Here is a 17,286-nt window from a genome sequence, read left to right on the forward strand (position 1 = left end):
CTAATTATATTGGAATCAAAAGGATCCTACCTCTCCGTAGTCGGCCTGGCCACTTGGTTTGTTGAACAGTTCGTACGAAGCTCTGTTATCAAAATACTAGGGAATCAGTAGCAAGAACCAAAAACATATTTAAACTTAGGATAATTAAATTAGATTACCTTAGATTAAAATTATCTTAGACTACTTTAGATTAAAATTACCTTAGATTACCTTAGATTAAGATTACCTTAGATTACCTTAGATTAAATTAGGGACTTAGCTTATCTACCATAAAATTTAAAACAAAAAGGCATACCCAGTGTATGACCCAAACCCGATCTAGACCAGGGCCGTTGTTATTCGTACCTGATCCAGACGCAATAATCTCTAAAGCACACAAGGAAGAACGAATCAGAAATTGAATGGCGTTACGCTTTAATTTAGCAGAAAACACAAAACCCTCGATTGAAGGTTGAGGAGCACCGATCAGATTCCCAGAGATTCAAGGACACTCGTTCGAATTAAAACATCACATTATACAGCTCATTCAAAACAGCTGTCAATTTCATGGATTACCGAATGACGATCCTAACTCTGACCTTGATAAATTCATATCTCTTTCGAACTCCTACAAACAGCCAGGGATAGGACAAGATATAGTCTGGCTATACTTTTTTCCCTATTCTCTCACTCATCATGCACAAACATGGTTTGAAGGATTGGAAAAAGATTCCATCACGACATGGACGTAGATGGCTACTAAATTCCTAACCAAATATTTCCCTCCGTCTAAACAAACCAAGCTTAAGAATGACATCATTAACTTTAAACAAAGTTATGATGAATCTCTTTACACTGCATGGGAGCGATTCAAAACCCTGCTGAAGAAATGCCCTAATCACCAGTTAGAACGGTCAGCTCAAATCTGTACCTTCTGCAATGGTCTTAAAGTAAATCATAGGATGACTATCAATGCATTAGCTCAAGAAAATCTGATGAAACAAACAACAGACGAAGCATGGGAGTTGCTCGAGAACATGACAATGCATCATCATGACTGGAACAGTGGTGAAATAACTTCATTATCTGCCCCACTCTCCGTACTTAACAATCAAATGGAAGCCATCAAATTCCTCACGGATAAGATGGAATCTCTTGCCAAACATCTCAGAGAATTGAAGACGCAGTCGCAGCATGTTAACCAGGTTCAGGCCTGTGTTAACTGTACCAACCCGCAACCCACTGAAGAATATCAAGTTGAGTACGAGAACCCTGACGGTTCAGTCTGTTACGTCTAATACCCAGCTCGTCAATCAAATCCCGGTTCAATCAACAACCTAGGGTTAACCAGTTTCAACGAAATAACCAGCCTTTTCGCTATCGTTACCCACCTTATCCACCCCAACAATCTCAATTGACCTACGATCAACCACTTCCACTCACTGGTCCACCAGCTGAGGAAAATTCCCCAACCACCCAAATTGCGAAAGTAACCAACCCTACTCTCGGGACTGATGATCAGTTGACTTAGTTCATTCAAGGACAACAACAGCTAAATTAGAGAACTGCATCTAGACAAGACCAGATAGAGATACTAATGAGAAATCAATTGGCTCTGCTCAAAAGTCTAGAAACGCAGCTCGGACAGTTATCATAACGCCTTGAAACCCGACCACAAGGAAGATTACCTAGTAATACTATCCAAAATCCTTACATAGAGGAAGTTAAGAAAATGGACTCCAGAATCCCAGAGGAAGAACCACGGAGAAGGTCAGCTAGGTTCAAGAACAAGTCGACATATACTCAGAAGCTGTCCACTACAACTCTAGTTTGTATACGATACCCTGGAAGGCTACAGGAAGAACCATCCAATCTCGATACCTACAAACTTGGTGGAAGATTCCTGGACACCATGTCCAAAGTCTCCAGCCAGAAGAGATACATCCGAAGGCTTCTCTCTACGAAGGAAAGGATACCAGATTCCAACAAAATTCCACTGAATGAAGAATGCTCGGCATTACTCAGAAACTCTCTACCAAAGTATCAACCTAATCCCATATTCTCTCTACAAGAGATTGGAGCTAGGAGACTTGTCACCTACTAAAATGACAATCCAGCTTGCCGATCATACAATCTGCTATCCTAAGGGCATAGTTGAGAACGTCTTGGTGAAAGTCGACAAATTCTTGTATCCTATGGATTTCGTAGTAATGGATATTAAGGAAGACCTACATACACCAATCGTATTAGGAAGACCTTTCATGAATATGGTTAGGACTATGATTGATGTGTACAATCAAACCTTGATCTTGCGATCACATGGGGAGAGCGTTACCTTAAAAATTGACCGACCTACCGATCTTTCTGGACAGGCAGAGATGTTTGGTATTTCCATCGGACGGATCACTTCTAATGATGAGTCTCCACCATCAGCCGATGATATCGAGATGGGTATCGAATCACAGGCTGCTGACGACCCAGAAATGGAAGAAGAGGATCCCAGCGAAGAAATAGAGGAAGAGGAAGAATCTGAGGGGGAAGAGGAAATGGGAGACGTAAAAGAAACTGCGATAATACCCTCTCTAAGCTTGGAACGTCACGAAGAATTAATGAGGCTCGAGATGGAAGATCACAGTTTAATCATTCGTTTCAAGAAGAAAACTGATAAGGCTGAGGTTAAAGATATAGAAATTGACCCTGCAAGCGTCAAAATGAAGCACCAAAATACTGAAGAAACCCGTTCATCAGACGAATCTACAGAAGAATACTATACCAATGATGACGAGGAAGAGCAACATGAAGACATTCTGGATGACTCATATTCTCGACCTGAACCAGATCAGGAGGAGCCGGACTCTTCTTCAGATCAGATTCCGATCATATCTAATCACGCCGACATGATAACCTTCATTAATGACACCGATGAATTTAAAGATATTCTCGAAACCATCCATAAATCAACAATTGATTTCACACTACACTTAAAAGAACGGATCAAGGCTATCGAAGATGAGTACAACCTCTATCTACAGAGATAAGACAATAATGTTGAAATCTTAGAAGAGCGCATTCAAGACTTTATCAATACTCTTCATGATCATATCTACCATAAAGAAAGGCAACGAGAGCACAATTCTGTGGTTCGCACTATTCTCGAGACAAGATTTTGTCGAGATCAGAAGATCATTTACTTTAAGGTTTACAACGCCTTAGCAGGATCTGCACTCCAATTCTCAGCAAACCACCGAGCACTACTGATGCTCATCCAGAAGCATATGGATCTTTCCACCGGATGCCCTACTTATCACTCTGATTTTCAAATGATCGAAGATATTCACAGTCTCTTCACTCTCTTGGAAAGAGATAATTTCAAAAGTACACCAGACATGCTAGTGATTTGCGTAACAATCGATCACCACGCTGATCTGATTATAAAGGAGTTACGAGACGTAGTAGTGGAAGAAGGGAGACACAACAATCCGTTTTCATATCTTGAACCAGACCAAGTCAACATTGCCACCTATGTTATGAAGCAGATAACACGTATCTTCCACGAATTCACAGATTCTAGTTTTATATTTAAAGCTGGATGTCGGGAGATATACTCAAAGACGATGACATTAATGCTTAGTTTTAGGCTGCTTTACACTTCTTTTCAGCATCGTCTTTTAACAAATCTGTGCAAGGCTACAGACTCCTACTGTGGAGATCACCGTTCCGAGGATTTTGAGATACTGAAGATACAATTTTTGAAACTATTTGAAGACCCCCGAAATGAACATATCAGAGAGATAATCAACACCAGCAATGCCTCAATGATTGACATTCACGGGTTAATCAGCAGAGCCGTAGATCATATTATCATCAGACTTCAAAATTTGTCTTGGGCAGAAACTGCACATTTCCTATCTTTCAGAAGATCTTCAAGAGAAGTACCGGATCTGCTACCACTTTTGGTCCGACACTTTCTCAGGATTTATCTCCCAAGACTTACATTCCCTCGAGAAGACCAAGATTACAACTACCAGAGTGGAATGTCTGCTTTTTAGGCATCATTACGGTCGAGCCAATGACCTTAAACAAAAGCGCTTCTCGAGAGGCAACCCGTGCAATAAAGTAGAGTAGAAGAGTAAAGGATGACAAATGAACCGATCAATAAAGGATGTAACTTCCTAGATTTCTGAAACAACCTGTCTTCACAAGCCAGCCAGTTTCTTCACAAGACCATCTGCTGGGGGTACTCCTTTCTCCTCGTTATTAGCTCAAACTTTAATTATGCCACATCCTAGCTTATCACTAAGTGTGGGATTCTAACCCAAATAAACACTAGACAGATACTCCCAAATCTTTAATTAAAACTCCTAAGTATGGGATACACAAGGAACATTGAGGACAATGTTCATCTAAGTGTGAGATGTTGGTATAATCTTTTTATGCTATATTAAATTAACCCATTACAAAGATTCCAAGTTCTTAAGCCAAATTTAAAATTTTTTAATAGAAGAAAGCCTTTTCGAAAAAGTACTTTCGAAAACCTAAAATGTTTGCAAATAAAATTTAGGCTTAAGTGAGGTAGAAATCTTGTTGGGACGAACCGAATCTCTAATTGAGCATTGCATGACTAGGCATTATCGACCTAAATTGATTATGGTGAGGCACCCAAATAAGACCATATGAGCATTCATATTTAATGTTTTACTATTTTCCGTTGAGAGTGCCGATGTTTGTACTCAGAATTAGAACTTTCTTTAGATCTGCATTTCCAAGTAACGAAATGTGATTCGTGTATAATCAGAAGAGCTAGGCATTTGTCAAAATAATCCTTCCACACCTTCACTACTTCTACCAACCCATTATTTCCATCATCTTTACTATCACTCGAAGAAAAACCAGAAAATGAGATTCCTTCCGAAAACCCGATGTTATAAGCCTCTCAAGTATCATTGCAAAGGTCTTGAAAAATTTTACCGGCAGAAAGTTTCTCGAGAAAAAAAATTTCCAAAAAAAATTGTATTTTCAAAGTTCTGAAAAAAGGAGCAGAACTTATAAAGAGAAACGCCGAAGAAGAACTTGACTGCAAATGCTTATCACTCCAAAGGAGAAAAGTCAAAGTGCTTCTCAAAAAGTATCAGCACTCCTATCTATCTTATGTTTTTCGAAATTCCAAATAAAAGTCTTTAAAAAGACTATATTACCTTTTTCTCACCCCCTTAAAACAACTTCACCACCACTCCAAAATCCCTTTCCATCATTCTAAATTGACAAATGACCTAGAAGCTATGGTGACTATCACTTTCACAATAGTAGCAAGGATTTGAGTCTTTCTCAAGTCTATGACGATGGGTGCAACATGACTGGCTATGAGTGAATTCATTTCTAAGATAGTTAGGACCCCGAAGTTGTATAGTGTTATTGTGAAACATGCTTAAATGAAGGTTCCTTAGAAGAGGGCTATATAAGGAACCTATGTAGTCCTAATTAGATAGCCATTGCATTGTAACTGAGTTCTAGAAGCTGTGGAATGTAAATTTTACCGAATCTCTCTCTTACCAAGTCTACTCCTTATTTACCGAATCTCATTCAAACTCGTCACATCTTCTAATCTCAACATGATCTGACCTATCATTTGGTATCTGTGACAACCCGAAAATTTCCGACCAAAATTTAAACTTAATCTTTATATGATAACATTATTCCGACATGATAAGCAATAAATTTTGACAAGTTTTAAAACTTTTGAAATGAGTTTCATACAAACAATTGACCAACTATTTGTTCGATGATTCACGAATGTCATAACTTGTATTAAATATATACTTATGTATAAATGGATATATGGATTATATCTAACTTGAATATATGATAGTTAAGTATCTCATTAAGTATATTAAAAATAGGTTTTATATATATAAATTGAGACTACTAACTTAAGGGTTTCGAAAACAATATATATATGTGACATTTAACGACGTAATAACCCTTATGTTAAAATGAATATATATGTATTGTATTAAGATGTATTAATACACTTTTGAAAGACTTAAATACATATATTAACATAAGTATATTCAACAAAGATAGCTATACTCGTATTTGCATTCTATTTCCTCATGAATTCTATTCGTATTTTTACGGTATTTTTACCCGTCTAATACGCAGCTTATAGATGTATAACTATTGAAAAATACACTCCTTAGCAGCCCCATTTTTGGATCCTAGCATCTTTTGTCTTGTTAATGGGTCATGAGACAAAAACTCACAAGTTTACTAACTATTTTGACAACATATGACTCCATTATTAACTTAAAATTCGTCCATATGTACCACCCCATTTTTCTATTCCATTTTCTCATTCTTTACTCCAAATTACTCTATCAAAATACTTCTATATTCATACTAGATCATCACCAAGCATTTTCCTCATCATCTAGCTTCAAAATCAAGGTAGAACACTTCTTAAAACTCTTGTTAAATTCCTACTCTATTGCTATCTTAATAAGTTTATAAAACTTGTAAAAACTAGAACTTGTTTTGGTGGAAACCAACCATGTTTATAAATTAATGTAACCTTACTAAATTGACTTTAAAAACACTTATTTATATGTATTATGACATTATATTAAGTTATTATAAGAATTTATAACTTGTATATATGTATAACACCTTAGAACTTAATATACAGCAATTGGTCTCTTTTGGTTCTTGAAAACTGTTTTGACACATGAATTTAAAAGATATCTTAAACTTTGTAAACTAAGACCTGGGATATTTTCCTTGATTAATGTTGTATGCTTAATCAATCTAACTAGAAAACTATGCTAACTAAGACTTGGGATATTTTCTTTGATAAAACCTGTTAGTGTATATGTTAATAACTAAAATATACAAGGAAAATTATAAATATTGAGTTTAGCTATTTTTCATAGCCTACGGACTGTTCCTATGACGAATTATTGAACTGTGCGAACAGATTTACGCGCCTGTGACAAAATGAAATTTTAACTAACCTATACTCCGATTCAGAACATATGACGATTATGGCTGGTTATAGGACTCAAATACCTTTCCAATGATGGCTCTTACACCTATAGAAGTCGAACACACTATGAGATATACCTATCGGGAGTTGACTATTTAAAATCAGGAAATTTATATAAGATTTAAAATAAGACTAACAACTAATTACTAACTTAAACAAGTAAAAATATTATATAATTAATATATAAACTTGTTTTATCAATATTATATGTTAATAAATATATATAATTGATATAGGTTCGTGAATCCGAGACGAACCCTGCACTTGTTCAGTGCCGTCATATACATAATTGCTACGAAATACAGTATTGTGAGTTTCATTACTCCCTTTTTATATATATTTTTGGGCTGAGAATACATGCGCTATTTTATAACTGTTTTACGAAATGGAAACAAGTACTAAAAACATATTCTACGTTGAGTTGTACCACTTTTCATATTTTTCCCTAATAGCTTGGTAACTAATATTTACATGTTGTAAGAGCATGTAAGCGCGAATCCTATTGATAGATCTATCGGGTTTGACAACCCCAACCGGACTAGTCGCTCTAGTATCGTAAACGGTTGCATAGTACTTCGTTTTTACTACACTTGGTACAGTGTAAGGAGATTTCATAATAAAGGGAATATGCCACATTAATTGTTAAGTATGGTTACCGAAGTGCTCAACAACTTATAGAATACTTTTGTACACTTGCGAGTGTACGAATATTTATGGAAACTGAAATCTTGTGGTCTATTACTATTACAAAAATTATTGATTATGATAAACTAATGAACTCACCAACATTTTGGTTGACACTTTAAAGCATGTTTATTCTCAGGTATTAAAAAAATCTTCCGCTGTGCATTAGCTCATTTTAAGGATATTACTTGGAGTCATTTATGACATACTTTGAAAGACGTTGCATTCGAGTCGTTGAATTCATCAAGATTAATATTAAGTCAATTATAGTTGGATGTAATATGAAATGGTATGCATGCCATCAATTTTTTTTATGTAAAGAAAGTTTGTCTTTTAAAAACAAATGCAATGTTTGTAAAATGTATCATATAGAGGTCAAATACCTCACGATGTAATCAACTATTGTAAATCGTTTATAATGTATATGAACGGGTCATTTCAGTTGGTATCAGAGCGGCGGTCTTAGCGAACCAGGTCTGCATTAGTGTGCCTAACTGATAGTCGTTAGGATGCATTAGTGAGTCTGGACTTCGACCGTGTCTGCATGTCAAAAGTTTTGCTCATCATTTTTGTTGGAAATTACCTGTTTATCATTCTTAGTCTATGCATATCTTATTGCATTGATTGCATGAATAGTGTATAGACAAAATTCATATCTTAGCGTATCTGCTAATTCATATTTTTAGCGTATTTGTTACTGTAAACTTTGCCTGACATAATCCGTAAATTTCTCCGTAATCTACGAAACCTTTTGCTCTATATATATAGATATTCTATGTAATTAGAATACCACTCGATAGTCGGAAAATCATTTCATATCAAAAAATCCTTTATTCAATCGTACGAAATGGAATTCGTCATTAGTTCAAGTCCCTCGGATTCCGAAATGGAATCCCACTCATGCTCTGAAAGTAGTGTGACTGGAATGGATCAACCAATCAGCCATCATCTATTCTGGATGAATTGGGGATGGGTTCGTAGCCTCCTTAATCATTGGAGACAAGAAGAAGGCGATCCTTTCCATCCACCACATTGCCCTCTTGGCAAAGAACCTGAAGCACTTACCGGCGAACCTGTCCGAAACACCATTTTCTCTCTCATTTCCAGAGTATCTCGTCACGATTATATACTATACCAAATTCTAGATTTTATTTATCCTCTCGTCTGAACCGATAATCACCCCGGTGTAATAGAAGAAGTCAACGAGCTTCACGCTCGGGTAGTGGCTTTGGAGAATATCGTGCAATGGTTACAAACACCAGCAGCATAACCAGTACCACCATCATCATCGCCAACAGTACCATTACCACCCCCAACCACAACCGCGTCGTAAACCTCAACTTTACAATCTGTCCCACAAGCACCAATGTCATACGCTCTGTAGATACCAAGGAATACCAACAACAACAAACGATGAAGTGTTGATTCATAACTTCATTGAAGACATACTCCGCGGCGATTATGTAATCTCCAAAGTCTTAGAGATTATCTATTCTAGCCCTGACCATAAATCAGATGAATAAAACAAAATAGAAACCCTGACAAGAATGGTGCGTGATTTACAAGCTAGACTTGTTCTATCAGCATTATCAACAGTACCGTTAGCATCACCAGCACCGTCAGTACCGTCACATCATCGGCACTAGCAGCACCTATAACATCACAAGCTCTGACAGTTCAAGAATCACCGTGGACATCATTACTAATCAACAACGCGTATAATGAAGTATTAATTACAGTAGTGAAATACTGTGTGAAGATTATGAAATCTCTAATTTTAGAGATTATTCATTTCTAATTCCAGCTTAAGATCAAATGAGCTTAATTTAGTATTAACTCATCAAATCTGTATTACATCTGAAGAAAATATATATATATATTTTCATAAGGACTGTAATAAAATTCTCTGGTACAAAACATTATTTGGGAAATTTTTTAATGGGTAGGTAATACCTGAGAAATATATAAATTCACAATTAACATCTTACACTATACAATCTTCGATTCTGGTTCAGCAAATTAGCAACTATACTTACTACTTTCACAAGAATATACATTCTTTCATAGAAATCAAAACAACCATGCTCATTCAAGTTTAAATATATATCATGATTTTGAAATTACAGAATTCAATTCGAGACATAACCGGTATCATCACTCTTAGAATTCTTATATCTTTCAATACTATACTTTGACTTCAAAACTGTGCTAGAACATTATATGTATATTAACGATTATAATCTGTGTTCAAACACTTCGAAATTCCTGAAGAAACTTCAAATAATGAACAATCGAGATGATGATCCAACCACATGTTACCCACAGTTTTGTACCTGAAAAAAAATACCTCGAAACCAAAGTCATAGTTTAATACGTATCCATGTCAGACCCTTTGGCATTTATTAGCTAAAATAATTTTTCAATTCCTTTTCAAAATAGACAGTTTTGTCACAGCTCCAGCAAGTCAACTTCAACTTTTCAGTCGAAACAGCCTTATTATAACCTTGATATATACGTTGCCCTTTCGCCATTTTTACCGGGGAATCGTTTATATCCCACCACATTAGCAATAAACTTACCAACAATTTCACTGATCTTTGACTTTCTGAAAAGTCATTATATTTATCGAAACCCCAGCATTTACTCATCAGCATCTTGTAACAAGAATTTTCATACCAATTACTGGGAACCAGCAATTAGTATTTTGAAATCTCGCATCATGTATACACCAATAGTTATATGTGTACATATAACATCTAACTCCAAGACTTACATACTTCGAATGTGAAGTTTCTGAAAAACACCCTAAACCGCGAACCAGTTCTCTGAATTTTAGAAAAATGCTGAGGAAGCAGCAAAAACTATAAACGACCTTAACAGTCAAAAGTTTGATGATAAAGAATATTGTGTTGGCAAAGCTCAAAAAAAGGAGACTGTGGACAAATTACAAAGACGAAATCTACCTTCAAAGAATCCAAATGATTCAGTGTCTGCTAAAATCCTTAGCAATTACCTTGCTCTTTACTCTAAAACACTTGCGGACGATATTCTTCATCATCCTCTTATCTTAAATATTCTAAGATATCATCGTATCTTTCATTATAAATATCCTCGATATTTCTGAAGATATTTTTATAACTATTCTTAACTGAAATCTTTTATCTTTTCGCGATATCAGTATTACATCAGAAAGGAAACTGTTTTAGTTTCTAAATTCTGAAACCTTCGAGTGTAAAATATGAATGTTTTTGAAGTAGTGTTGGAAACTGAAGCATGAGTTAGTATAATATAATGACACTTGATCAACGTGATTATATTACAGTAAGTCATGCTGAGTTTCTAATGAGACATGACGATTCACAGACCATACCGTTATCATGTGCCATGTTACATGACTCTGCTATTCTATTAAACCACTAAAATATCAAGAAAATATTTTCTTGATAATTCAGTCTTTACCAGGATATTCTGGTAATTTGACAAATCAAGATCGTGCCATTTCAATTTCTCTCTTAGAACATTAGTCATTGTTCATTCGAAACTCCATACCTATAAATTCTGGACCATTACTTGTGAAGAGAAAACAAAAGCATGAAGCTCCAAAATAGAAATGGGAGTATAAATTGCAGCAAATATGAGAAAGCATTAACTGTGGATGTCAATGATTATAGAAAGACAGAAGCAGGGATTCCGAAATATAAGGGAAGGAATAAAGCCCAACAACAACTCAGAAATTACAAACCGTGTACATCGATGCATATAGCAATATAAAGACAATGGAGAACTAAAAACACTAGAAAACCAAGAGTATAGTAGAAGTAAATAGATTCTTCCGGCGGCAGATGAAAAAGAAGAATGACAGATATGAAAGTTAGGAGTATATCAAGAATCAAAACTGGATGGAGTATATTGACGAATGCTTTAAAGTAAGAATTGAGGGAGAAAGAATAGAAGGTATGAGCTGTGGAAATAAGAAAATGAAGAGGGTGGATTTATACTAAAATATCCGACAGGGCAATCAAAACAGATTATCGCAATTAACCAAAGAGGTTCCTAATTTCCTTAATTTCCGAAGAATCAAATCTTATTCAGATTTCGAAGATTTTCTTCTAAAATTCCTTGAATTCCAAAAATCAACTGTGGCTACGTCACCGGATAAGACGAACATGTATTTACTCATTTTCACTCTTTTGCGATAGCTTCACTCGTACTCTTCACAAAATCAAATTGATTTATCTATATTACCCAATGATGATAAAACTCTAATTTTTAGCTCTTATGCATCATGAAAACATACTTATTTTCAGCCATGACGATCCCAATCAAATTTCGGGATGAAATTTCTTTAACGGGTAGGTACTGTGACGACCCGGAAATTTCTGACCAAAATTTAAACTTAATCTTTATATGATAACATTATTCCGACATGATAAGCAATAAATTTTGACAAGTTTTAAAACTTTTGAAATGAGTTTCATACAAACAATTGACCAACTATTTGTTCGACGATTCACGAATATCATAACTTGTATTAAATATATACTTATGTATATATATGGATATATGGATTATATCTAACTTGAATATATGATAGTTAAGTATCTCATTAAGTATATTAATAATGGGTTATATATATATAAATTGAGACTACTAACTTAAGGGTTTCGAAAACAATATATATATGTAACATTTAACGACGTAATAACCCTTATGTTAAAATGAATATATATGTATTGTATTAAGATGTTTTAATACACTTTTGAAAGATTTAAATACATATATTAACATAAGTATATTCAACAAAGATAGCTATACTCATATTCGCATTCTATTTCCTCATGAATTCTATTCGTATTTTTACGGTATTTTTACCCGTCTAATACGCAACTTATAGATGTATAACTATTGAAAAATACACTCCTTAGCAGCCCCATTTTTGGATCCTAGCATCTTTTGTCTTGTTAATGAGTCATGAGACAAAAACTCACAAGTTTACTAAATATTTTGGCAACATATGACTCCATTATTAACTTAAAATTCGTCCATATGTACCACCCCATTTTTTCATTCCATTTTCTCATTCTTTACTCCAAATTACTCTCTCAAAATACTTCTATCTTCATACTAGATCATCACCAAGCATTTTCCTCATCATCTAGCTTCAAAATCAAGGTAGAACACTTCTTAAAACTCTTGTTAAATTCCTACTCTATTGCTATCTTAATAAGTTTATAAAACTTGTAAAAACTAGAACTTGTTTTGGTGGAAACCAAGCATGTTTATAAACTAATGTTACCTTACTAAATTGACTTTAAAAACACTTATCTATATATATTATGACATTATATTAAGTTATTATAAGAATTTATAACTTGTATATATGTATAACACCTTAGAACTTAATATACAGCAATTGGTCTCTTTCGGTTCTTGAAAACTGTTTTGACACATGAATTTAAAAGATATCTTTAACTTTGTTTTAGAGCATATAACTCTGGATATATATTAATATATATGAATCAAGATTTCTGTAATTTGTTCATGATTTTAGACGAAGTGAAAGTATTTTTCAAAAATTCATTAGTTGACTGATGACAGATTTTATCCGAATCTGTCCACCGTTACAAGTTAAGGGCATAAGCCTAACTTCAACTTTGAAACCAAAAATTTTCGATTTTGTTTGAAAACACAACATATTAAGGAGTCTCCAGCAACTTAATTCATTAAAAACCATGTAGTAACAAATAATTTATGAACCGAAAGATTTGGCTAAGATTAATGTTGTATGCTTAATCAATCTAACTAGAAAACTATGCTAACTAAGACCTGGGATATTTTCCTTGATAAAACCTGTTAGTGTATATGTTAATAACTAAAATATACAAGGAAAATTAAAAATATTGAGTTTAGCTATTTTTCATAGCCTACGGACTGTTCCTATGACGAATTATTGAACTGTGCGGACAGATTTACGCACCTGTGACAAAATGAAATTTTAACTAACCTATACTCCGATTCAGAACATATACCGATTATGGCTGGTTATAGGACTCAAATACCTTTCCAATGATGGCTCTTACACCTATAGAAGTCGAACACACTATGAGATATACCTATCGGGAGTTGACCATTTAAAATCAGGAAATCTATATAAGATTTAAAATAAGACTAACAACTAATTACTAACTTAAACAAGTAAAAATATTATATAATTAATATATAAACTTGTTTTATCAATATTATATGTTAATAAATATATATAATTGATATAGGTTCGTGAATCCGAGACAAACCCTGCACTTGTTCAGTGCCGTCATATACATAATTGCTACGAAATACAGTATTGTGAGTTTCATTACTCCCTTTTTATATATATTTTTGGGCTGAGAATATATGCGATGTTTTATAACTGTTTTACTAAATGGACACAAGTACTAAAAACATATTCTACGTTGAGTTGTACCACTTTGCATATTTTTCCCTAATAGCTTGGTAACTAATATTTACATGTTGTAAGAGCATGTAAGCGCGAATCCTATTGATAGATCTATCGAGTTTGAAAACCCCAACCGGGCTAGTCGCTCTAGTATCGTAAATGGTTGCATAGTACTTCATTTTTACTACACTTGGTACAGTGTAGGGAGATTTCATAATAAAGGGAATATGCCACATTAATTGTTAAGTATGGTTACCGAAGCGCTCAACAACTTATAGAATACTTTTATACACTTGCGAGTGTACGGATATTTATGGAAACTGAAATCTTGTGGTCTATTACTATTACGAAAATGATTGATTATGATAAACTAATGAACTCACCAACCTTTTGGTTGACACTTTAAATCATGTTTATTCTCAGGTATTAAAAAAATCTTCCGCTGTACATTAGCTCATTTTAAGGATATTACTTGGAGTCATTTATGACATACTTTGAAAGACGTTGCATTCGAGTCGTTGAGTTCATCAAGATTAATATTAAGTCAATTATAGTTGGATGTAATATGAAATGGTATGCATGCCGTCAATTTGTTTTATGTAAAGAAAGTTTGTCTTTTAAAAACAAATGCAATGTTTGTAAAATGTATCATATAGAGGTCAAATACCTCGTGATGTAATCAACTATTGTGAATCGTTTATAATGTATATGAACGGGTCATTTTAGTATCAGAGCTTCTAGGGAGTGATACTACATCACTATATCGATCCAGAGATTGAAGATTACAGAATCTTATCACATTCGGTTAGATTGAATCAGATTCGGTATCATCGATTTTGATTATCTGACGTTCAGATTCTTGTGATAAGTTCAGCGAAGGTGTATTAGGTTGATTAGAAAGAGTTTCGATCATCATTACAGCTTTTTAACAACAATTATGAAGAATCAATTCCAGCTTGATTCTGTATTTTAGTGAATGTTTGTGGTTTCAGTTGTGATCGTGAGGTGTTTAATCAAGTTTTTGACGGTTCAATTTCATCAATTCTTCAAGTTTTAAAGATTCGATCAACATTTGGTATCATAACTGGTATACCGAATCTGCTTTAAAGTTGATAATTCTGATAATTCTCATTAAGTGTTGCAGATTGTGGTGTGTTAGTGATTCAATCACATTCAGTTTGATCATACGCAGATAATTGGTGTGGTTTGAGAAAAGATTCGATTGATTTCTAAGATTCTATACTTAGACTCGGTATTGTCAACTGCTACAGTTGATATTCGGTATCATATACATTTGGTATCTTTGATATTCTGTGTGTTACTAACTTGTTTCCTTGTGCAGCAAGGTTACCGAATCTAATTCAAGGGAATTGGATTGTGTTTGCATTTAAAAGTTTACAGAATTTGACTACCGAGTCAAATACCGAACCAGAGTCTCGGTATCACTTAATTCATTGGTTTTAAGTGTTCTAAGGCTTCAAATCTTGTAGTTACCGAATTTGTACCGAATCTGGGTGTGTTACTTGTGTTACTGATCAGTTTCTGATATAGAATCTGGTTTACCGAATCTTTACCGAATCTGCTACAGTACCAAACCAGATACCGAATCTGACATTTTTGTTAGATTTTTGTGAACCATTCATCCTAAATTTGTGTAGTACCAAATCTTTACCGAATCTACCTCAATTTTAAGATGTCTACCCAAGATATTTTGATCATTGGATCAGATTCCCGACCTCCAGTGTTGTTTGATAGCAAGTACACTCAGTGGATCCACCGTATCACTCCATACATAGACTACAAGGGTGAGAAAGAAAAGTACATATGGGCTTCTCTCAGAGATGGTCCAGTTGTAGAGTATCATCCGGATACTAGTATGCCAATTCCAGTCTATGAACTTTCGGGTGATAGACGAGAGAGAGCTCAAGGTAACATAGAGGCAAAGAACATTGTTATGCAAGCTATCCCATATGAGTTGTTTGAAAATGTTGACAGCAATACCATAGGAAAAGATATATGGGATGAAATCAAATAACAGCAAGAAGGTTATGACATATCAGATGTTACTAAACTAAATAAGGCTCTTGGATTTTATGAAGATTTCAAGCAGCAACCCGAAGAACAACTCAAGGATACCTACCATCATTTCAATGGTGTTCTCAATGAGTTGAAAAGGTGCAAGATTATAAAAGTAAATGCTGAAGTCAACATGAAATTCCTCAAAAAGCTCAATGTTGATTGGCTTCCTTATGGAACCACTGTTCGATCTACCAAAGAGATTGACAAGATGACTATTCATGAGCTTTTTGGAGTTCTTATGCATTATCAACCAGAGGTGTCTAAACTTTAAGAGGGGAGGAAAGAGTCGTCTCCAAGTGATCCTCTTGCTCTTATTGCCAAAAAGAAGAGCAAATCATTTTCTACTTCCAAAAGCTTATCCAAGAAAGTGCTTGTTGAAGAATCAACTGATTCTGAAGAGTTGAATCTTTCAGATGTTGATGATTCTCACCTTGAATTAGTCAAGATGGCAGCCATGTTCACCAAAGCCTTGAACAAACACAAGTTCAAAGGCAAATCAAGCAATCAACACAAGAACTCATCTTCTTCCTCCTACTACAAGAAACCAGATCAACCAAAGAATCAACGTGCTGATGATTCCAAAAAGGATGATTCAATCTGTTTCAATTGTAGCAAAGCTGGTCATTACTATCATGAATGCAAGATGCCTAAGAAGAAGGACGCAGCTTACTACAAGAAGAAGATGTTGATGGCAAAGATTGTGGAAACTGGAGGAGAGCTAAAATCGGTTGATGATACTTGGTTTAACTGGACTGATGATTCAGAATCAGAGGTGGAACATGCAAATGTTTGTAAGGTGACTAAGCTCATCAAAGCAAAGGAAGCAATGGAGAATTCTGACTCAGCATCTGATGATGATGAGGGTTTCAACGTTTGTTTTTGGTATATCGATTCCAGTTGCTCTCGACACATGACAGGTGATAAATCCTTGCTTATCAATTTCGTTGACAAATTCCTAGGAACGGTTACATTAGGAAATGATGAAATTGCAGTGATAACGGGATATGGAGATTTTGTGAAAAATGGCATAACGATCAAACGGGTCTCATATGTTGAGGGTTTGGGGTGC

At 34.7% G+C, this 17,286-nt stretch overlaps 1 non-coding gene across 1 annotated transcript; it reads right to left on the minus strand.

Annotated features, from left to right (window-relative positions):
• Positions 1 to 780: 780 nt before the first annotated feature.
• Positions 781 to 886, minus strand: LOC139886909 (small nucleolar RNA R71). Its single transcript, XR_011772769.1, has one exon. It is a non-coding gene; the product is annotated as a small nucleolar RNA R71 (small nucleolar RNA).
• Between the last annotated feature and the right edge of the window lie 16,400 nt (positions 887 to 17,286).

The sequence above is a fragment of the Rutidosis leptorrhynchoides genome, chromosome 1, assembly GCF_046630445.1.
Source record: "Rutidosis leptorrhynchoides isolate AG116_Rl617_1_P2 chromosome 1, CSIRO_AGI_Rlap_v1, whole genome shotgun sequence".
NCBI classification, from domain to species: domain Eukaryota; kingdom Viridiplantae; phylum Streptophyta; class Magnoliopsida; order Asterales; family Asteraceae; genus Rutidosis; species Rutidosis leptorrhynchoides.